Raw genomic sequence first — 24765 nt, 5'->3', positions numbered from 1 at the left:
ACAGTAATTCCTATTCTTCATTACATGATATATTTGTGCCACTTTGATAGTCGCAACGAATGAAACAGTTTTCTGTCATGCACATGTCACATAAAGAAAGTTATAGTACTATGTGTTTTTAAAATGTATATGTGTATCTCCTATTTTGCTGGTCATCTATTTACAGCAGATTATTGAAGAGTCTTTCAAGACGGAAATGGAGAAAGAATTAGAAGTGAGTGCTCAGGAAATGAAAGACAAATCTGTTTGTGGTGAATATGCTTTAAAGAAATACATGCATATCACCCAAAAGGACCAAGACCTGAAGAAGGTGGATAAGGTACTGATGCTATGGACCAGTGGTCTGTATGTGAGGATGTGAGGGCTTCTGTGGTTTGTTAGAAAACCTTGGGACAGGAGTTGGAGACAAAAGGTAACAGCAGAGGAAATCCAAAATTCAAATGGAGCCTCAAGTCGTATGTATATTACACTTCTGACAAAATTTTGTCTCCTTTGCTTGGGCCAAAGAGTGAACAGATCTTGATTGGTAAGTTTTGTAAAATTGGAGCTATCTCATTATTTTCAGAACAAGAATGAAAGTGCTATCAATGAAAAACAAATGGATTGGTACTATCTGAGACATGAATTCTATATAATAAAATCCTAATATGCAAATGGTTGAACCGCAGAATGACCAGTCATTATGATGGGCACTGACCACCAGGGACAGATGCTCAATACAGAAGCTGCACCCTGGTGATCAGTACGCTCCCATAGGGCTCATGGCTGGCGAGCGCAGCGGTGGTGGTGGGAGCCTCTCCCACCTCTGTGGCAGCGCGAAGGCCATCAGTGGGACATCCCCCGAGGGCTCCCAGAATGTGAGAGGGTTCTGGCCGGGCTGAGGGACCCCCTGAGTGCACGAACTTCATGCACTGGGCCTCTAATATATTACATAAGTCTAGAATACTATGGCTATTGAGAATGCGCACAGGACAGTTAGAGTGCTTGCTAAATTTCACATCTAAAAGTCAGCGTTTTGGACTCAAATTATATTTAGGCCGTCCTCGGGTTACGTTGAACTCGATGTATGTTGTTTTGTGGTTACATCACTATCTCCCATTTACAGTATTAATAAAAAAAGTTCCATCATTTCAACATATGTACATATGTGCTTTGTTTTTTATTATCTGCCACAAGTAAAGGTCAGGAATTGTTATCTTGCTTTATTTTTTTTTTTTACTCTTTCACTTCATTACTGCTGTGTATGTGCTCCATGTGAGTGTTGTAGGTGCTTCTATAAGTGGGTTCCAACTAAACGGGGAAAATCGCATTATGTCGCGATATAACCTGAGGACCTACTGTATATTTCAAAAAGTTTTCAGCCCAACCAGCATGGCTCAGTGATTGAGTGTTGACCTATGAATCAGAAGGTCACAGTTTGATTCCTGGTCTGGACACATAACCCAGGTTGCTGGCTCGATCCCCAGTGAGGGATGTACAGGAGGCAGCCAATCAATCATTCTCATTGTTGATGTTTCTATCTCTCCCTCTCCATTCCTCTCTGATATTTTATTTTATTTTATTTTTTATTTCAGTATTTTTTATTGTTTTATTGCTTAAAGTATTATAAAGAGTATTACATATGTCTCCTTTTTTTCCCCGCCCTTGACAATCCCCTGGCCTCGCTTACCCCCAGTGTCTTATGTCCATTGGTTATGCTTATATGCATGCATACAAATCCTTCAGTTGATCTCTTATCACCCCCCTCCAGCCACCCAGCCCTCCCCGGCTTTCCCGCTGTAGTTTGACAGTTTGTTTGAGGCAGCTCTGCCTCTGTATCTATTTTTGTTCATAAGTTTATAATGGTCTTTATTATCCACAAATGAGTGAGATCATGTGGTATTTTTCCTTCATTGACCGGCTTATTTCACTTAGCATAATGCTCTCCAGTTCCATCCATTCTGTTGCAAATGGTAAGAGTTCCTTCTTTTTTACAGCAGCATAGTATTCCATCATGTAGATGTACCACAGTTTTTTAACCCATTCATCTACTGATGGGCACTTAGGCTGTTTCCAGATCTTACCTATGGTGAATTGTGCTGCTGTGAACATAGGAGTGCATATATCCTTTCTGATTGGTGTTTCTGGTTTCTTGGGATATATTCCTAGAAGTGGGATCACAGGGTCAAATGGGAGTTCCATTTGTAGTTTTTTGAGAAACTCCATACTGTCTTCCATAGTGGCTACCCCAGTCTGCATTCTCACCAGCAGTGCACGAGTGATCCTTTTTCTCCACATCCACTCCAGCACTTGTGTTTTGTGGATTTGTTGATGATAGCCATTCTGACAGGTGTGAGATGGTACCTCATTGTTGTTTTGATTGGCATCACTCGGATGATTTTAGTGACTTTGAGCATGTTTTCATATGTCTCTTGGCTTTCTGAATGTCCTCTTTTGAAAGGTGTCTATTTAGGTCCTTTGCCAATTTTTTGATTGGATTATCTCCCTTTTATTAAGTTGTATGAGTTCCCTAGTTGGAGATTAAACCCTTATCGGTGATAACATTGGCAAATATGTTCTCCCATGCAGTGGGTTTTCTTGTTGTTTTGTTGATAGTTTCTTTGCTGTGCAGAAGCTTTTTATTTTGATGTAGTCCCATTTGTTTATTTTCTGTTTAGTTTCCAATGCCATAGGAACTGTATCGGTGAAGAAATTGCTTTGGCATATGTCTGAGATTTTGTTGCCTTTGGATTCTTCTAATATTCTAATGGTTTCTGGTCGTATATTTAAGTCCTTTATCCATGTTGAGTTTATTTTTGTGTATGGTGTAAGTTGGCGGTCTAGTTTCATTTTCTTGCATGTATCTGTCCAATTGTCCAACACCATTTATTGAAGGGATTATCTTGACTCCATTGTATGTTCTTGCCTCCTTTGTCAAATATTAATTGAGAATATTGGTTTGGGCCCGTTTCTGGGCTTTCTGTTCTATTCCATTAATCTATATGTCTGTTCTTGTGCCAGTACCAGGCAGTTTTGAGAACAGTGGCTTTGTAATACAGCTTGATACCTGGTATTGAGATCCCACCTACATTGTTCTTTCTCAGGATCGCTGGAGCTATTTGGGGTCTTTTTTTATTCCAGATGAATTTTTTGAGAGTTCGTTCTAGGTCTGTGAAATATGCCATTGGTATTTTAATGGAAAGTGCCTTGAATTTATACATTTCCTTGGGTATTATGGACATTTTAATGATGTTGATTCTACCAATCCAAGAACATGAATATTTTCTGAATAGAGGTCTTTTACCTCTTTAGTTAATTTTATTTCTAGGTAGCTTAGTATTTTTTGGTGCGATGGTAAATGGGATTGCTTTTTTAGTCTCTCTTTCGGTAAGTTCACTATTGGTGCATAGAAATGCCATAGACTTCTTGGCAGTAATTTTGTATCCTGCTACATTGCCAGATTCATTTATTAAGTCTAATAGTTTTTTGATGGAGTATTTAGGTTTTTTTATGTATAATATCATATCATCTGCAAATAAAGACAGTTTCACTTCTTCTTTTCCAATTTGGATGCCTTTTATTTCTTCTTCTTGTCTAATTGCAATGGCTAATACTTCCAGTACACTGTCAAACAGGAGTGGTGAGAGTGGGCATCCCTGTCTTGTTCCTGTTCTTAGGGGAAATGGTTTTAGTTTTTGCCCATTGAGTATGCTGTTGGCTGTGGGTTTGTCATATATGGCTTCTATTATGTTGAGGTATGATCCTTCTATTCCTACCTTGCTGAGAGGTTTTATCAAAAATGGGTGTTGAATTTTGTCAAATGCTTTTTCTGAAGAAATATTAAATGAATGGTAAACCAGTGAACTGGGACTTGTCACTGATGGTGGATTGTGAAAAGGGCTGGACGTGGCCTAACTTCTCTTTCCTTGGTACCCCTGAAATGTCTGAGGGTACTTCTGGCCTTGGTTTTCCAATGTGTTAAATCTGTTGATTTTTTTGTTTCGCCGAAATCCTCTTGAAGGACATTGAATGGTTCTTTCCTTCCTCTTTAACTTTTGGGGGATTGTGTGAATGGATTACTGATGTAGATTATCAAGAATCTCTAAGGTACTTGTCATGTATCTGGAGGAATGGCTTCTAGATGGTATTCACCGTCTCTGGGACTTCCGGAGGGAAGTCAAAGCTCGGACTGGCTAAGGGTTCGAATCTTTTAAAAAGGTAGAAAAGAAGCATTCCTAGGCAGTTTTCTACTGCCCCTGTTCTGTATCTCGACACAACTGAAACTGATTTGTTGGTATTTTGGGGTATAAATGTGGCATGCACCTCGAAGTTCGTAATGGGGAATGTATCTAGTTATCGTGTCTATTTAGTCTTGATTTCCTTGTTCAATATGAGTACCGTTTCTATCTGGATGAGACATAGGTCAAGAATCCTGTCCTGGGATGTGGGAAAGGGAGGCCCCCACATCTGTTCCTGTCAGGCCCCCATCAGGGGACTTGGGCGGTGTTCCTGTTATCTGCTCAAGATCCCAAGACTGTAAAGGTACTTGTTCACTGAAAGGGTATAAGTGTAAATGTTTATTTGATGTTTGTATGTCTACTTGGGTATAATTATTTGTTCATGTAAGTGTGGAAGTATATTCTGTGCTAGGTTGGGATTTTGGAATTCTGGGGTAGATTTAAAAGGTATTTGTGGCTTTTCTAGTCTGATTGGGACATTTAAGGGTGGGGCTCACAGTTCCTCAGGGCATAGATTCCATGGGCCCTTCCCCCTGCCTGTGCTGAATTAAATAATACAGGCCAGTGTCATTTGGCTTGCTGGTTAAAGGAAGACAATGGGCCTTAGAATCTGTAAAGGTGAGCGGGAATGAAGCTGGTCAAATGTACTGAAAGGGTTTGGTACCTGTTGCTGCTGTAACTGATAAACAGGGTTACCTAGAAGCCATCAGGACTTTGAAGTTCTCCAAGAGAGGAGGAATCTGTCTGACTCGGAGACTGGCGAGGACTGGGTGGCTTTTCTTTAACAATCTCTTTCCTTGAGAGGGCTCCAGAGGGCGCACAAGGACATTTGGCCGCGCCTCCGCGCCATCTATGAGACCAGCCCAACCCCACCTCCTCATCAGCACAGACCAGGAGATTGGGTCTACATCAAAAGGCACCGCCGGGAGACCCTAGGGCCACTTTGGAAGGGTCCCTACATTGTGGTGCTGACGACCCCCACCGCTCTCAAGGTAGACGGCGTCGCGACCTGGGTCCATCCGGAAAGACTTCATCACCAAATGGAGCATCGATCCAGATCAACGCACCCCGCTCAAGCTCAAGCTACGGCGTGCTCGACCTGCCTGATGCCGGTAACATAACTTGCGATCACTCCTGTCACCAGGAGCCCCCACAATACTATGTAATACATTTAGATAATGCCGGCATCTTCATGGACATGGCTCCAAAGAGACAAGGACAATTTATAGGATCACATGTTTGGTAGCAGAAGATTTGGCTGCCTGAAGCGGCCATGATGCCAATATTATGTTTCATTGTATTGATATGTTATATTAACCTTTGATTCTTTTGCAGGTTTGAATGTATGTTGGCTGTCCTGGAAGGCAGCTGTGTGGGGTGACCCCCAAAAGTAAAGGGTGCCTAGCTGCCAAGAGGGCAGGTGCCCAGCTGGGCAGGGAAGGGTGCCCATCAGGTTTTGGTCTCTTTTGAGAGACAGCTAACAGTTGGCAGCCTGTAATACTGTCTTGCAGGCCTGAGTCACCATGCCATGTCAGGGGTAGTAAAGCTGGAAAAAGCCTGTTTAGAATAGAAGGTATGCCAACAGTTACTGTTTTGTTTTAAATCCATGAAAAGGAATTAGCAAGGAAAGTCAGAAAATCTTAGAGTAGATCAGTATGTTTTTCTCCTTATGTAATTCCTCCGAAATCTGGCAATGCTAAATAAGTACGTTTCTTTGCATAGATTCAGTAAGACTGGTTCCTAATAGTGGTTTTATTAACGGAAAACTTTGACTGGAGTATCATGTTTTAAAGAGCCCTGTCCGAGCTCTAAAGACTTGAAGCCACTAAGAATGCCACGAAGAAAGCCTGGTATCCTGCTTGAGAGCCCTGAAGATGGCTGGCGCTGGAGTGTCAGGCCCATGCCCTACCATCACTGGCGGTTGGTAAGAGTAGAAGGGGAGCAGTAAAGATGCCTCTGCATCCCTGCGGAACCCCCACACACTCTGGGCCGCAACGAGTAGGAGGGCTACTGAGATGGGCCTTAAAGCCTGGAGTGTGGGCTCAGGTGGAGTTGCTACAGGTGAGGGATTCACCTAACTCAGCAGATACTGCAGGCAGGCCTGATGGCAGCTGGATGGCTTGGCTTCCTGGCCCTATGGGGCACATTAAGGTTCAACCATGAAATTCCAGCAAAGGTAGTCAGTTACCATTCTTGTTGTGTTTATGCAAACATCAGGAATCTTGATTTGGCTTTTTGATAGCCATGGAGGAATTTTAAGAAGAAAAATCCTGTTTCAATAGAAGTTGTTGTTTCCCTTCCACCGGGCCATTTGTTAAGCTTATAGGGATAGTTCAGTTGATAGTTCTGTGTGCCCAGTATGGGCCTCTAGCAATGGTGGAATAGAAATGCAGTTCGTCTCATGATTGAGCCGGAAGTTCCAAGACAAGGGGGGAATGAAAGGGCGAGGACTACGCCCTCCACCTTGCCCCAGGGTAAGGGCTACGCCCTCCACCTTACCCCAGGGTAAGAGCTACGTCCTCCACCTTGCCCCAGGGTAAGGGCTATGCCCTTCATCTTAACTTGGCCATGTGCTCAGCAAGCTTCTTCCCGGAAGATAGTCAAGGGAAGTGCACGCCATCACTATGACCACATCCTGTGTAATGAGACACCGACTAGTGCCTGGCCAATCGGCAGGGCCCACAGTCCTTTCTCCTCCCCTTACCCCAACCCCCTATAAAACCTCTCTCCGCACAGAGTTCTCTCTCTCTCGGCCACTGGAGCTTACCGTTGCATCGGTGAGTGTGGCAGGGGAGCCAAACCTAGGTTTGAAATGAATGACTCTTTGCTTTTGCATCGGACTCGCTGGCTCCCTGTGGGGGTTCTTGGGAATCTTGAAATCTGGGCACAACAGTGGCAAGATGGCTAATCAGATGCAGCTTGGTTCCTCTTAGACTCTGGCTCCTTGGTATATTCCAGTCATTCCAAAACAGGAGCTGAATGCCTTGGCCATGTCATCGAGCTCAGGAACACCAACATTCTTTCTGTAGCTCCAGGACAGGCTCTCCCTGTTCTCCCATTTCCAGAGACCAGGGATGCATTCACTATTTCACTGGACAAGTTATTTTTGGAAAGCAAGACTTATTAAAGGTTCTTTCTGGTACCCTAAACAAACAAAAACAAAAAAACAAAAAAAAATGCTTTTTCTGTATCAATTGATATGACTGTGTGGTTTTTTTCTTTCAATTTGTTTATGTGGTATATCATGTTTACTGATTTGCGGATATTTTACCATCCTTGCATCCCTGGGTTACATCCTACTTGGTCATGGTGTATGATCTCTCTTATGTACTGCTGGATCTGATTTGCCAAGATTTTGTTGAGGATTTTGGCATCTATGTTCATGAGGGATATTGGCCTGTAATTCTCTTTCATTGTGTTGTCTTTACCTGGTTTTGGAATTAGGGTGATGTTGCCTTCATAAAATGAGCTTGGAAGTGTTCCTTCCTCTTTAATTTTTTGTAGTAGTCTGAGGAGGATAGGTTTTAGTTCTTCCTTGAATGTTTGGTAAAACTCCCCTGTGAAGCCGTGTGGTCCTGGGCTTTTGTTTGCTGGAAGCTTTTTGATGACCTCTTCAATTTCTTCCATAGTTATTGGCCTGTTGAGATTTTTAGATTCTTCCTGATTGAGTTTTGGAATGTTGTATGTTTCTAGGAATATGTCCTTTTCCTCCAGGTTGTCTAGTTTGTTGGAGTGGAGTTGTCCATAGTATTTTTTAACAATCATTTGTATTTCTCTGGGGTCTGTTGTTATTTCGCCATTATCATTTCTGATTTTGTTTATTTGGGTCCTCTCTCTTTATTTCTTGGTGAGCCTGACTAGAGGTTCAACAATCTTGTTTATCCTTTCAAAGAACCAGCTCTTGGTTTCATTGATTTTCTGTATTGTTTTTTTTGTCTCTATGTCATGTATTTCTGCTCTAATCTTTATTATCTCCTTCCTTTTGCTCCTTCTGGGCTTTCCTTGTTGCTCTCTTTCTTATTCTTTGAGAGGTAGTTTTAGATGATTTACTACCATTTTTTCTTGTTTGTTGAGATAGACCTGTAGAGCTATAAAGTTCCCTCTCAGGACTGCTTTCATTGTGTGCCATAGGTTTTGGATTGTTGTGTTTTCATTGTCAGTAGTTTCCAGGATGTTTTTAATTTCTTCTTTGATCTCATTGGTAACCCAATCAATATTTAATAACATGCTATTCAGCTCCTAAGTGTTTTTATTTCTAAGTGTTTGAAAATGTTGAGTTGTTTTTATTCTAGTTTATTTCTAATATTATGCCCTTGTGGTCTGAGGAAATGCTTGGTATGATTTCAATCTTCTTGATTTTGGGGAGACTTTGGTTGTGACCCAATATGTGGTCTGTTTTTGAATATGTCCGATGAGCACTTGAGAAGAATGTATATTCGGTGGCTTTGGGGTGAAATGTTCTGAAGATGTCAATTAAGTCCATCTGATCTAGTGAGTCATTTAGGATTGCTGTTTCTTTACCATTTTTTTTTTTTTGTGTGTGTAGAGGATTTATCCAGTGATGTCAGTGGTGTATTAAATTCCCCTACTATGATTGTATTGTTGTCAGTCTCTCCCTTGATATCTTCCAGGAGTTTTTTTATGTATTTGGGTGCTTCTGTATTGAGTGCATATATGTTTATCAGGGTTAAATCCTCTGTATATTGAATCCTTTAGTATTATGAAGTGGCCTCCCTTATCTCTTATTATGGCCTTCACTTTGAGGTCTATTTTGTCAGATGTAAGTATTGCTACCCCAGCTATATTTTCATTTCCAGTTGCCTGAAAGATATTTTTCCATCCCTTCACTTTCAGTCTGTGTGAGTCCCTGATTCTGAGGTCAGTCTCTTGTGGACAGCAAATGTATGGGTCATTTTTTTTTTTTTTTTTTTTTTTTTTTTTTATCCATTCAGCCACTCGATGTCTTTTGGTTGGAGCATTTAGTCCATTTACCTTTGAAGTTATTATTGAAAGGTACTTGTTTGTAGCCATTTCTATTTTTTCTGTGTGTTTTCTTTCTGAGCTTTTTATTTCTTCTTTTTACACTGGTCCCTTTAGCATTTCTTGCATTGCTGGCTTGGTATTGATAAACTCCCTTAGCCTTATTTTGTCTGTGAACCTTCTTATTTCCCCTTCAATTTTGAATGATAGTCTTGCTGGATAGAGTATTCTTGGATTCATTGCTTTGCTTTGCATCACTGTGTAAATTTCCGTCCATTCTTTTCTGGCCTGATGTGTTTGGTTGAGAAATCATATGATAATCTAATGGGAGATCCCTTGTATGTAATTTTCCGTCTCTCTCTTGCAGCCTTTAAGATTCTCTCTTTGTCCTGAACATTTGCCATGGTAATTATGATGTGTGTTGATGTGGGTCTTTTAAGGTCACCTTGTTTGGGACTCTCTGTGCTTGTGTGCCTTTTTTTTCTTCCCCACCTCAGGGAAGTTTTCTGATATTATTTCTTCCAATAGGTTTTCTAAGTCTTGTTCCTCTTTCTGTTGTTCTGGCACCCCTATTATTCGCATGTTGTTTCGTTTCATGTTGTTCCATAGCTCCCTTAGTCTCTCCTCCTGTCTTTTAATTTTTTTTTTGCCAATTGCAATTCAGTTTGGGAGTTTTGCTTCCCTGTCTTCTAATTCGCTAATTTGGTCCTCTGCTTCTCCTAGTCTACTGTTGAAACTTTCAATGGTGTTTTTTATTGCAGCTATATCACTCTTCATTTCTTCTTGGTTCTTACATAATTTATTGATTTTTTCTCATCTGTTTCTTCTTGCTTCTTGCATAAGTTGTTGAGTTTTTCCTTCATCCGGTTTATGCACTCTAGGACCCTTAATCTGAATTCTTTTTCTGTCATGCATGCCTCGGTTTCACTTAGCTGCTTTTCTGGCGAGTCCTCCTTCTCTTGCCTTTGGGGGTTTCTTTGTGTACCCATGTTTGATCTCACCGACATATCTAGATGTTGAGTCATTCAGCGACTGCTCCTTGGGTGGCAGTGGCTCCTCACGCTGTGGTTGCTCCTCTGGCGGTTATTGTAGCAGCTGCTCCTTAGTTGGCAGGAGCTCCCTTGATGGGTGCTGGTCACCGCTGTGGTGGCTTCTCTGGCTGGTGGGGGGAGGCTTCACACACACAATCTGTTCCTGAGACAGAGGATGTGCTGATCACGAAGCTGCTGTTCCTTGGTTGGGGCTGGTTACACACGCAGCTGCTACTCCTTGACCTGGGGTGGACTGCTCACGTGGCTGCTGAACCTTGACTGGGGGCTGGCTGCATGCTGCTGTTGTTCCTCTGTGGTGGGCTGCTTGTGGGGCTACTGCTCCTAGTATCGGCTGATGCTCATCGGACAGGTGCAGGCTGTTGTGGCTCTGCTCCTCCGGTGCATGCTGTGTAGAGCTGCCACTCACCAGATGTGGCCGGTCTGCTCATGCGGTTGCTGTTTCTTGGACCGGGTTGGGCTGCCGCTGCTCCTCGAATGGGGCCGGGCCACTTGCAGAACTGCTGCTCCTCGGATGGGCACACAGCTCCTGTTCCTTGGATTGGGCAGGCTGCTTGTGCGGCTGCTGCTGCTTGGACAAGGGCAAGATGCTTGTTCAGCTGCTGCTCCTCAGACAGGTCAGACTGCTCATGTGGTTGCTGCTCTTCGGACAGGGAAGTGGGCTGCTCACACAGCTGCTGCTCCTTGGATAGGGGCAGGCCACATGAGGCTGCCTCTCTTTGGCTCGACGCAGGCTGTTCACGGGGCTAAAGCTCCCTGGACAAGAGTGCACCGCTCACATGTCTTTTGCTCACGTGGTTGAAAAAATAATGTGTACAGAAGTAGGAAATAAAGGAACAAACAAAAAAAAAAGAAGAACAAAGAAAGAAGAAAAAATAAAAGGAACAAACAAAAAAAGGGGGGGAGGAACAAAAAAGAAAAACAAAAGCTAACAAAATAATAAAATTGAAAAATTGAAATGTCATTCCTTTGGCTGGCTTAAGATCCCAGTTTTCTGGAATGTCTGTGATCTTCTGATATTTTCAAAATCATTTTTTGAAGAGTTTCAGAGAATTCAAAATCTACACTAATAAAAGAGAAAAATGGTAATTGGCGTACGGCGCTACCCTTTTCATTGGCTAATCAGGGCTATATGCAAATTAACTGCCAACTGAGATTGCAGTTAACTGCCAACAAATATGGCGGCTAATTTGCATATGTAGGCACAATGCAGGGAGGCGAAAGGGGAAGCAGGAAGAAGCCCACTGACAGTGATCGGAAACCCAGGGGGGAGCTAAGAGCTGGGGGACAGGGCAAAGGTGCCCCCCAGCCATGATCTGAAAATCAGGCGCCTTTGCCACCCTGGCCAGTGATAGCAGGAAGTAGGGGTGGAGCCAGGGATGGGAGCTGGGCACGGTCGAAGATGGCAGTCCCGAGAGCTAGGGGTCCCTTGCCTGTGCCTAAAGCGGAGCCCACGATCGCGGGGCCACTGCAGCTGCGGGTCCCCGCTACCCGAGCCGGATGCCTCTGCCAGAGGCGTCCTGCAGGGGCAGGGGCGGAGCCCGCGCGAAGGCGGCGCCCCCCACTGCCACTGTGGGTCCCCACTGCCGGGGCCGGACGCCTAGGCCAGGGGCGTTAGGCCTGGGCAGGGGCGGAGCCTGCAACCACTGGGAGCTGGGGGTCCCCTGCCCAGGCCTAATGCTTCGGCCGGAGTTGTTAGGCCTGGGCAGGGGCAGAGCGAGAGATCACGGCGCTGCTGCCGCTGCAGGTCCCCGCTGCCCAGGCCGGACGCCTCGGCTAGAGGCATCAGGCCTGGGTGGGGGGCGGAGCCAGGGATTTGGGGGATATGATGGTCCCCTTGCCCAGGACTGAAGCCTGGGCAGAGGCGTCAGGCTTGGGCGGGGGGTGGAGCAAGCGATCAGAGTGAGATGGGGGTCCCCTGCCCAGGCATGATTCCTGGGTCAGAGGCCTCAGGCCTGGGCGGGGGTCAGAGCCAGTGATCGGGGGGAGATGGGGGTCCCTTGTCCAAGTCTGACATCTCTGGCGGAGGCTTCAGGCCTGGGAAAGAGGCTGATCAGGCGATCGGAGGGTGATGGGAGTCTACATCTCTGGCCGAGGCATCAGGACTGGGCAAGGGGCAGAGCCAGCAATCGGAGGGGTCTGGGGGTCCCCTGCCCAGGACTGACGCCTGGGCCAGAGGCATCAGGCCTGGGCTGGGGGCAGAACCAGTGATGGGGGGAAATGTGGGTCCCTTGCCCAGGACTGACGCCTCTGACAGAGGCGTCAGTCCTGGGCAAGGGGCCGATCCTGTGATTGGAGGGTGTTGGGTTTCAACGCCTGAGGGCTCCCAGTATGTGAGAGGGGGCAGGCTGGGCTGAGCGTCACTCCCCCCCACACACACACCCGGTGCACGAATTTCGTGCACCGGGCCCCTAGTTGTTTAATAAAATTAGTACATTAATACACCTCTAATTTCAAAATTATTCTTTCTTCTCTTTTCAGAGCTCAATAAAGAGTGTCAAAGAAGACTCACAAGTGGACAAGCTGCTCCCTAGTGATAAAGATTAAAGGTATGCTTTCCCCAACATTGTGTTCTTATGCAAATCATTTATCATATTGCTGACTTTGTTAGCATAAGGGCACTGTTCATATGTTGAGGTCTGCCTCTAAGAAACTATTGAATTAATCAAAATTACTGACTGCCAAAAGAATCTTTTACATTTTGAAGTTATGATATGGCTACTGATTAGGAAAGGAATGAGAACATTAGAAAGGTCCCCTAATGAACTGACAAGAATTTAACAAATTTTTAAAATTTTGTCTTTCTCTAATTTAGTTTCACAGGGCTGTCTCATGAAGAACCAGATGACTTCTGGTAACCACCTGTGTTGCCCAGCTTTTTTCTCATGTAACACAATGTAATAAATACAGTTCTCAATAAAAAAATGTTTGTTTAATACAGGGTGGTTTCTTTTTCATCATTTCATTTGGTACTCTAGTGTATAAAATTAAAAATAATCAGAATTTCTCATACTTAGACCTTTCATTACACTAGAATGAGCTGTTACGTGTTTTTTTCCTCCATTTTTGTGTTAGATATTTCTTTGAAAATCATGTTATTGGTCAAATTTCCGGACTGCATTTTGGTCGTTTCTTCAGTGTTCCTTGCTCTCCAGAGTTGGGCTATTGCCTGTCAAACCAGAGGCCATCTTCCCCAGCACCATCCTTCTGATTTGTCCCTCAAAATAAAGACAAAGGTTTTTCATTCTAGGTGCCAGAAACAGCATAGTACACTGGGCTTTATTTCTGACATCTTTGTCTTGAGAATGAACCCAAACCCTGAGAAGAAAAGGTAACAGTTACTGAGCACATACTGTGTGTCAGGTATTCTTTAAACCTGTACCTGTATTAACTCACTTAATGCTCATATCAGCCACATGAAGTGTGACTGCCTGCATTTTATAGATTAGGGAACGTGGGACACAGAGGTTAGAGACTTGACCAAGGTCTTGTGACCATCCAGTTGTGCAGCCAGGACCCAGGTGTCTAGACCAGCATCGCTGCCTCTAGCCTGGGCTGTGCTGGAGCTGTTTCTATGGAATACATCCCAGGACTGAAATGCTCAGCCCCTAGAAGCTCTTCCAGAATGGCCTTTAGAAAATGCACTTCACCCAAATCCAGCCTAACACAGGAAGGATTTATCTGGTCAGTCCTTCCATGAAAATCCTGGAGTGGATCATCTTCCTTTACAAATACAAGCTAAGCTGAATTGTTTTTGCCATTAATACTTGTCTAGCCCTTGAGTTCTACAACAAAATGATAAGGCTTTTTAGTGTTATTCTTTAGGCTTTAAGAAATTTATCTTTGAAGTATTTTTAATCCTTGACAATATGTTTTTCATTTCTTAGTTTTTTAATTTTACAGACGGGGACAGAGAGAGACATCAATTTGGTTGCCTCCCCTACGTGCCTGACCAGGGATCAAATCTGCAACCTGGGTATGTGCCCTGACAAGAAATCAAACCTGTGACCTTTTGGTGCACTCCAACCAAGTGAGCCACACCAGCCAGGGCTATTGAAGAATATTTTGGAAAGTAATTGAAAGAATTTAAGCACTATTTTTTCTTTTTGTCACACAGCATAAGCAAAACATTTACTCATGTTGCCACCAAGAATTTGACATCTCTTGCAACAGCTCTTAGATAACATTATTTTTCTTCCAGCTTTATTGAGATAAAATTGACAGAAGATTGTGAGTTTAAGGTAAGGTATATAATGTGTTCATTTGGCACACTACTGCAGAATGTTTGCCACCATGGCATTCAATGACACCTGCATCATGTCATATAATTATCAAATATTTGTGGTGAGAACATTTAAGACCTACTCTCATCAATATTCAGTTATACAACATAGCATTATAACTATAGTTACTATAACACATAATAGATTTCCCAATCTTACTCATTCCCTAACAGGGAGTATATGCTTTTTGGCCAACATCTCTTTTTGCCCACTACTCAGCCTCTGGTAAACCCTTACTTTAGTCTCTGTTTATATGAGTTCTTTTTAAGATTCCACATATAGAGATTTAGCATTTGTCTCTGTAATTTATTCACTTATCATACGAATCATCCATGTTGTTGCATATGCGAGGATTTCCATGTCTTCTCATGGCTGTGTTTCTAGGAATTTATCCAGGATGTTCAATTGTTGGCCTGTAATTGTTCATAGTAGTCTCTTACACACACCCACACATATTTTTCTCCATTCATCCCTTATAGACACTAGGCACTTAGGTTGTTTCTATATCTTGGCTATTGTGATTAATGCTGCATTATATCTGCTAACATTGGAGTGCAGAGTCTTCAGTATTCTGTTCTCATTTTCTTTTGATAATACCCAGAGGTGGAATTGCTGATCATATGGTAGTTCTATTTTAAATATTTTGAGGGACCTCCATATTGTTTTTCATAGTGGTTGGACCAATTTACATTCTTACCAAGAGTGCACAAGGGTTCCCCTTTTCTCCATATTATCACCAACATTTGTCTTCTTTATGATAGCCAACCTAAATGTGTGAGGTTATAGCTCATTGTGGTTTTGATTTTGCATTTCCCTGATTAGTGATTTTGAACACATTTTCATGTACCTGTTAGCGATTTGTATGTTTTCATTGGAAAAACGTCTTCAATTCTGCCTATTTTTTGGATTAATTGTTTTTTGTTTGTTTTGGCTTAGGTGCATTTTATTGGTTTTCTGTCAGAATCCTTCTACAAAAGGGCAAAGTTAAAATCCAAGTCCCTAGTAAGGCAGTGAGAACCCTCCCCTTTACGCAGAGCCCTCCACCCTTCTCATGTTCATGGAGGTGGAGAGGGGGCTAATTCCATCCCACTTAGTGGGCTCCGTTAACGTCATAGGTACCATACAAGTTTTACATTTGTCACAGACGTGTTAGAAACCCCAAAAGGGGAAAGACCTTCCCCCTAACTCACCCTGCCCCTCAACCCCACCCCTCACACGTTGGTCCTGGCTGCAGGAGCCTGTGGTTAAGAACTGGTGCCATCCAGCAGGAGTTCTAACCCCAAGAAGGCCGCGGCCAGGTTATAATCCAGGAACATCCGTCCTCCAGCAGCACTGCGGAGCCCAGCACCATCTCACTCCCGGAGGCCGGCTATGTGCAATCTGGGCCAGGGAGAAGCCGAGGATGGGCAGGGAGAAGCCGAGGATGGGGCCGTGTCCGGGAGCTGGTGCAGGTAAATGCAGTCAGACTTGAAGGGGCAGCGGTCATTCCCCCGCGCAAAGTACCAGCATCGGATCTGGCTGGTCCGAGCCTTGAAGTTCCTGATGATTTGCACCTTCTCTGCCCCCCTCACTCACCCAGAATTTGTGGGGGATGATGTAGCTGGAATAGACACGGCACTGGGGACAGGCCTTGATGACATTCAGCGGGAAGTGCTGGCGGCTCATCCGCCAGGTGCTCAGGCAGCCCAGGCAGTGGGCTTGTGTGCAGTTGGGCAGGATGCCGAAGATCCGCTTGCCCTCCGGCTTGTCCCACACCTTGTCCATGCAGATGCCACACACGACATCGCGGCTGTCTTGCTCCCTCGCAAGGTCCGTGCTCTGAAGTGGGGCCCAGAGCCCCTGGGCAGGGTCTGACTTAGGCCGAGACTTCTGGGAGTAGCCGTGATCTCCATCAAGTGATGTCAGCCACCAAGCTCCTCATTCCGGCTGGCCAGCCCCTCGAGGCCAGGCTCCGTGTCCCAGATGGCCTCAGCCTCGGCCTCAGCCCCTCCCCAACCCACAGCCACTGTGGGCAAGTAGGTGGGCTCGGAGCCCCTGCGGGTCAGCCCCAGCGGGGGTCCTGGCTGGGTGACAAGCGGCTAGGAATGGCGGCGGCCCCCACTGCAAGTGGCCCGGGGGCTGCGGGTGCTGATAGCTGCAGCAGTCTCCATGGAAGCAGAATCCTCGCTGAAGTACCTGCAGTCCTGGGACGCCTTCCTGTCTTGAGCAAAATGGCAGCTGGATCCCGAGTGATGGGCCCGTCAGGTAAAGGTCCTGAATGGCCACTGGGAGTGGGGTCTGTCCTCCTCACCATGGCTGCCGCCACCGCCACCGCCATCCAGCCCTGCAGGGTCCATGCCAGCTGTAGCTCCTAGTGCCTGGATTAATTGTTTTTAAAGTGTTTTGCTGTTGAGTTGTATGAAAGGGACAGAATATATACTTTGGATATTAACCTCTTATCATATAATAGTAGATGAATTGTGAATACTTCCTCCCATCCTATCTAGTTTGCCTTTTTATTTTGTTGATGATTTTCTTTGCTGTGCAGAAGCTTACTTTGATATAGTCCCACTTATCTGTTTTGGCTTTGTTAGCTTTGCTTTTGGTCTTAAACCCCCCCCCCCCCCCGCCCCAAAATAATTGCCAAATCTGTTAAGGAGCTTGCTTATGTTTTGTTCTAGGAATGTTACTGTTTCAGGTCTTACATTCAAGTCTGTATTCCATTTGGAGTTGATTTCTGTATAGGGTGTAAGATAGGGGTCCAATTTTTATTCTTTTGCATGTGCCTACCCAACTTTCCCGATAAAATTTGTTGAAGAGACTTCTTTCCTTATTGTACATTGTTGGCTGCTTTGTCATAACTTAATTGACCATATAAGCGTGGATTTATTTCTAGGATCTCCATTTTGTTTCATTGATCTATGTATATTTTTATGCCAATACCATACTATTGATTACTATATCTTTGTAACATATTTTGAAATCAGAAGTGTGATGCTTCCAATTATGTTCTTAACATCATTTTAGCTATTCAGATTTTTGTTGTTTTGTGATTTTATACAAATTTTAGGATTTTTTTTTATTGCTATGAAAAAAAATGACTTTGTAATTTTGATAAGTGTTACATTGAATTTTTAGATCTCTTTTGGTAATATGAACATCTTACCAGCATTCTTCCAGTTGAGCATGGAATATTTTCCATGTATTTGTGTCTATAATTTCTTTTATCAGTGTCTTACAGTTTTCAATGTATAGATGTTTTATCTTTGTTAAATATACTCCTAAGTATTTTCTTATTTTTACTAGAGGCCCAGTGCACGAAATTCTTGCACTGAGCGTCGGGGGTCCCACAGCCCAGCCTGCCCCTTCTTATAGTCCGGGAGCCCTAGTGGATGTCCTACTGACAGGGAGTGGGCCTAAGCCACAGTCTGGCAGCAGAGGCTCAGAGCAGGCCCTCTGTGTGTGTGTGTGTTTGTGTGTGTGTGTGTGTGTGTGTGTACACTGGGGGCCTTCCCCCAGCCGCGTCGGAGGCTTGGCGAGCAGGCACCCCGTGTGTGTGTGTGTGTGTGTGTGTGTGTGTGTGTGTGTGTGTCCGTGTCCACTGGGGGCCTGCCCCCAGCCACACTGCTGAGGATTGGAGCAGGCACCCTTCTGTGTTGATCTCTCAGGCTCCTGGCCGCGGCTGCGTGTTGTTTCCTCCCTTGAGCGTGGCCAGGGTAGGGGGGAAGCTTGGCTTCCTCCATCACCGGGGGCAACTCAAGCCTCCTGCTCCATGGCTGCTGGCATCTTTGTTGGGTTAATTTGCATACTCTCCTTGATTGGCTGGTAGGTGTAGCTTAGTGACACCAATTTGCATGTTTCTCTTTTATTGGTGTAGATACTGTTGTAAATGATAGTTTTCTTAATTTTTCTTTCTGATTTTTCATTGTTAGTGCTTTGATTTTTATATATTGGTTTTTCATCGTTTACAGATTTTTCTTATTGGTTCCAACAGTAGTAGGGTACTTAGGGATTTCTATATATGATACCATGTCATTTGCAAATAGAGACACTTTTACTTCTTTCTGATTTGGATAGGTGGGTTATTTATTTCCTAATTGTTTTGGCTGGGTCTTTCATCCTGTGTTGCATAAAAGTTACAAGAGTACACATCCTTCTGATTTTAGAGGAAAAGCTTCCGGCTTTTCACTGTTGAGTATGATGTTAGTTGTGGATTTGTCATATATAGCCATTGTTGTGTCTCAACAAACTGGTATTGGCACAAAAACAGGCATAGATCAGTGGAATAGAATAGAGAGCCCAGAATTCAATCCACGCCTTTATAGCCAATAAATATTTGACAAAGGGGGCAAGAGCATAGAAGGGAGTAAAGACAGTCTCTTCAGTAAATATTGGGAAAACTGGACAGATACATGCAAAAAAAAAAAATGAAAATAGACCACCATCTTAAGCCAATCACAAGAATAAACTCAAAATGGATTAAAGACAAATATAAGTTGTAAAATAATAAAAATCTTAAAAGATTACAAGTAGTAAAATTTCAGACATCTCTTGAAGCAATATATTTTCTTATTTGTCTCCAAGGAAAGAGAAACAAAGGAAAAAGAGACAAATGAGACTACCTAAGAGCAAAAAGCTTCTGTACAGCAAAAATGTGGCAGAAATCATGGGAGAACAATCAGTTAACTCTCTGAGGGAGGAAAGTTTAACCTTTATTTCACAGATCTGCTAGTCCAAGGAATTCCAGATTCAAAGCCAGAACTGAACTAGTGGGGAGGCTCTGACCTATATATCTCCTCCTGTGATGGGCCCCAGAGTCCCAGCAGCTCTGCCTGTCAGTCTTGGCTCCGCCCAAGTGGGCTGTGGCAGGGACCTGGGATTAGGCTCTGCTGCTCCACCCAAGTTCAATACTCATTCTGCAATCAGAGGCATCAGATACTGAAAGCATGTTCTAGTAGAGTCAATATTAAAAGGCAGAAGAAAAGTTATTCAGATATAATGCACTTGGAAAAATGGCCAAAGTTATTAAGAAAAGGCAAATATAAAACAAGAGGGTGCTTTTACCATAGAGTAATTTCATAAACTAATGCAGAAATTAAGAAACATTGTGGTTATTTTCAAGTAACTGTAGAGCAAATATCTTTCCTATGAAAGGTCTTTTACACAATAAAAATCAATTACACGAAAGACCTAAAAAATGTAAACAATGTTTATTTTGGGTAAATAATAACTACATAATTAACATAAAATAATTAAGTGAATTTCAAAATCAAACTTAAAAATTACAAGCAAAGCATGCAGTCTGTGCTAACTAATTTCTAGTAGTAAAAATACATTTTTCATTTTATAACTATTTCATTCCAAAAAAGTAAAAATTCTGATTGGGAATTTTTACAGTTGATGTGGCAACACTTTTTCACATTTATTTCCCTCATCTTTCCTACAAAATCTACATTTCAAGTTCCTTATATTTCAACATATTTAACACTTTCAGATCCAGGAACAGTTTTTCTTCCCATAAAAATCTTACATGTAATTTGAGAACTGGCTTTGATAAATCAGCTACTACTCAAAAAGAATTTACAGTTACCAATTTTGTGGGCTCTGCAAGGAAAGACTGTGTTGGGGGAAAAACAGGCCCGCCCATAAAAGTCCTTTATCACAGAAAATAAATGGGTGGTCTTTATTTTACTTCAAATCTTTATCTGATTTATTCAAGGGGCATTTATTTGGTAGTGATCCATGTAATCAAAGAGCTAAGTAATATTGAGGCAAACAACTTATCTGACAGTTCAGGAAAAGGTTATAAGGATGCTCAAAGAACTTAGAACCACAAGGTACTTAATGAAAACTACAACCACATGAAAGAGAATATAGAAACCATAAGAAATAACCAGTCAGAAATAAAGGATACAATATCTGAACCTGGCCAGTGGCTAAATTAGTTGGAATGTTGTCTCATAAACTAAAAGTGGGTTCAATCTCCAGTCGGTACATTTGAAGGAAATCAATTATTTTTCTTTCACACTGACATTTCTCTCTCCTGAAAATACATTTAAAAATACCTCACTTTTAACTGCTCATTAAAAAAAAAGAATACTAGTATGATATTTGAAATGAGGAATACACTGAAAGGAATAAATGGTAGGTTAAATGAAGCATAGGTTTGATTCACCAATTTGGAAGATGGGGTATAAAAAAACACAATCAGATGAACAGAAAAAATGATAATTAGCCCTGGCTGGTTATCTCATTGGTTAGAGCATCAACCTGCACACCATGTTCCTGGTTGAGGACATGGGCCTCGGTTGAGGGTTTGTCCCTGCCCCTGTTTAGAATGCATGCAGGAGCAATCAGTTGATATGTCTGACATTGATCTCTCTCTTTTCCATGCTCTGAAAAGCAATGGGAAGAATACTATTAGGTGAGGATTAACACAGAGAGAAAGGGAGGGAGGGAGGGACGGAGGGAGGGAGGGAGGGAGGGAGGGAGGAAGAGAGGGAGGGAGGAAGAGGATAATTCAAGGGAACTTAGGGACAATATAAAATGTACCAACATCTGCATCACAGGGGAACCAGAAAGAGAAGGGATTGAGTAAGGAAATGAGAACCTATTTTCAGAAATAATGAACAAAAACTATACTAGCCTGGTGAAGAAAAACAGCACCGTCATGAAGCACAGTCCCAAACAAGAGGAACTAAAGAAGCCCACACCAAGACATATAGTAATTAAAACTGCAAAGGTTAAGGACAAATAGAATATCTTAAAAGCTCCAAGATAAAGATAGTTACCTAAAAGGAGGGTCCCGTAGGACTATCAGCTGAAACACCAGGTCAGATGGGATTGGCATGAAATAGTCAAAGAGATGAAGATAAAGGACCTACAAACAAGGCTACATTATCAAGAAATGCAATTATTTAAAACTAGTGGCCTGGTGCACGAAATTCATGCAATGAGTAGGGGGTGTTCCTCATCCCAGGCTGCACCCTCTCCAATCTGGGACCGCTCGAAGGGATTGGGCCTAAAATGGCAGTCGGACATCCTTCTCACAATCCAGGACTGCTGACCCCTAACTGCTCACCTGCCTGCCTGCCTGATTGCCCCCAACTGCCCCCTCTGCCAGCCTAGTCACCCCCAACTACCCTCTGTGCCAGTGTGCTTGCCCCCAACTTCCTGCCCTGCCAGCCTGCTAACTCTCAACTTCCCCCTCTGCGGGCCTGCTTGTCCCCAACTTCCCTCCCCACTAGCATGCTTGCCCCCAACTGTGCCCCTGCTGGTCTGCTCACACAAAACTGCCATCCCTCCCCCCCACACTGTCCTGATCACCTCCAACTGACCCCCAGTGATGGCCTGCTTGCCACAACTGGTCCCCCTGCTGGTCTGTTACTCCCAATAGCCCTGCCCCCCACCAGCCTGATCACCCACAAATGCCCTCCCCTCTTGGCCTCTAACCACCTCTACCTCAGCCTTGCCACCATGGCTTTGTCCGGAAGAATGTCCAGAGGTCTCCTGGAAGGTCTCCCAGTCTAATTAGCATAGTACCCTTTTATTAGTATAGACTAGAGGCCCGGTGACAAAAATTTGTGACCTTGTTGGGGGAGGTCCCTCAGCCTGGCCTGTGCCCTCTTGTAGTCTGGAACCCCTTGGGGGATGTCCACCTGCTGGCTTAGGCCCGATCCCCAGAGAATCAGGCCTAAGCTGGCAGTCAGACATCCCGCTGGCAACCCGGGAGCCCTAAGGGGATGTCCATTTGCCAGTGGGGAGCAGGCCTAAACTGCAGTTGGACATCCTTAGCGCTGTTGAAGAGGTGGGAGAGGCTCCCACCACCACCGCTGTACTGGCAGCCATCAGCCTGGCTTGTGGCTGAACAGAGCTCCCCCTGTGGGAGTGCACTGACCACCAGGGGACAGCTCCTGCATTGAGCATCTGCCTCCTGGTGGTCAGTGTGTTTCATAGTGACCAGTCATTCCCAGTCATTCTGCTGTTAGGGTCAATTTGCATATTACCCCTTTATTATATAGGATAGAGGCCTGGTGCATGGGTAGGGGTTGTCTGGTTTGCTCTAAAGGGTGTCCTAGGTCAGGGTGGGGGTCCCTATGGGATGCCTGCCAGCCTGGGTCAGGGGCTGAGAGCTGTTTTTAGGCTAGCCACACCCCCTTCAGGGTGGGGGTCCCCACTGGGATGCCTGGGCAGCCTGGGTGAGGGGCTGATGGCTGTTTGCAGGCTAGTCAAGCCCCCCAGTGGGGACCTTCACCCCATGGGGGTTTGGCCAGCCTGGGTGAGGGACTGATGGCTGTTTCCAGGCTGGCCATGGCCATGGCTGGAAGCAGGTATCTGGGATTTATTTATCTTCTAGAATGGAAACTTTGTAGGCTTGAGCAGAGCTCAGGGCCGGCAGGGCAGGCTGGAAGCTTGGCTTCCTCCATTGCCGGGGCCAACCCAAGTCACCTGCTTGCCCCAGCTCCGTGGCCGCTGCCATCTGAGTCGGGTTAACTTGCATATTTGCTCCTGATTGGCTGATGGGCGTGGCTTGTGGGTGTAGCAGAGGTACAGTCAATTTGCATGTTTCTCTTTTATTAGATTAGCTAGAGCCCTGGTGCATGGGTGGGGGCCTTCTGGTTTGCCCTGAAGGGTGCCCTGGATCAGGGTAGGGGTTTTCTTCATGCATGGGGCAGCCTAGGTAAGTGGCCTGTGGTGGTTTGCAGGCCAGTCATGCCCTCATGGAGTGAGGATCCCTGCTGGGGGAGTGTGGCCAGCCTGGGTGAGGGGCTGAAGGCTTTTTTAAAGCTGGCCACATCCCCTTCAGGGTGGGCGTCCTCACTGGGGTGCCTGGCCAGCCTGGGTGAGGGCCTGATGGCTGTTTGCAGGATGGCCATGGCCCCAGTGACCCAAACTCCTAGCCCCTTCTTGCCGGCTGGAAGCAGGTATCTGGGATTTATTTATCTTCTATAATTGAAACTTTGTAGCCTTGAGGGAGGCCAGGGACTGTCAGGGCAGGCCAGAAGTTTGGCTTCCTCCATCACCAGGGGTAACCCAAGCCTCCTGCTCATTCCAGCTCCATGGCTGCCACCATCTTGGTTGGGTTAATTTGCATACTTGCTCTTGATTGGCTGCTAGGCGTGGCTTGTGGGTGGAATGGAGTGATGGTTAATTTGCATGTTTCTCTTTTATTAGATAGGATTAAAGGAAAAAGAGCTTCCAAGGCAAGGAAAATCAAAAGGAGTTTGTTACCACTAAGTATTACAAGAAATGTTAAAGGGGCTGCGTTAAGAAGGAGGGGAGAAAGGGAAGAGGAAGAGGTAAAGAAGAAAAACAAAGGAGCATAGTTAAAAGACTAAAATGGCAATATATATGAAACATAATAATTACTTTAAATGTAAATAGCTTAAATGTTTCAAACATAAGACATAAGATAGCTGAATAGATAAGAACACAAAAATTATACATATGTTGTCTACAAAAGATACATACACTAAAAGCAAAAAAAAAAAATTTAAGGTATTTCACACAAATAGAAAAAATTGCTGGGTGGCAAAACTTATATCTGATAAAATATATTTTAAAGCAAAAGTTATAGTTAATACAACTAAAACACTATAAAATGATAACAATAACAATCCAACAAGAGGATATAATCCTTGTAAATATTTATGTACCAAACATAGGAGCACTAAAATATGTAAAGCAAATCTTGATGGACATAAGGCAGGAGGTTACCAGCAATACAGTCACAGTAGGGGATTTAAACACCTCATAGATATCAATGGATAGATATTCCAATCAGAAAATCAGTAAGGATATGGTGGCTTTAAATGACACACCAGATCAGATGGATTTAATTGATATCTTCAGAAAATTTCACCCAAAGCAGTACAATATACATTATTTTCAAGTGCACTTGAAATATTTTATAGGTCAGACACATGTTAGGACACAAAATAAGCCTCAATAAATTTAAGAAGATTGAAGCATATCAAGCATCTTCTCTGACCGTAATGCTATGAAACTTGACATTAATCACAACATGAAAACTAAAAAACACAAAAAGATAGATGCTATAGGCCTACCTCAAGAAACAAGAAAAAACACTAATAAACTCTTTAACCCGCAATACATAATTAGAAAGAGAACAGCAAGAAAACCCAGTGCCCTGACCGGTTTGGCTCAGTGGATAGAGTGTCGGCCTGCAGACTGAAGGGTTCCAGGTTTGAATCCTGTCAAGGGCATGTACTTTGGTTGCAGGCACATCCCCATTTT

Source organism: Myotis nattereri (assembly GCF_964212035.1).
Source record: "Myotis nattereri genome assembly, chromosome: Y".
In the NCBI taxonomy this organism is placed as follows: domain Eukaryota; kingdom Metazoa; phylum Chordata; class Mammalia; order Chiroptera; family Vespertilionidae; genus Myotis; species Myotis nattereri.
The sequence above is the reverse complement of the archived record's forward strand: the minus strand, read 5'-3'. Positions refer to the sequence as shown.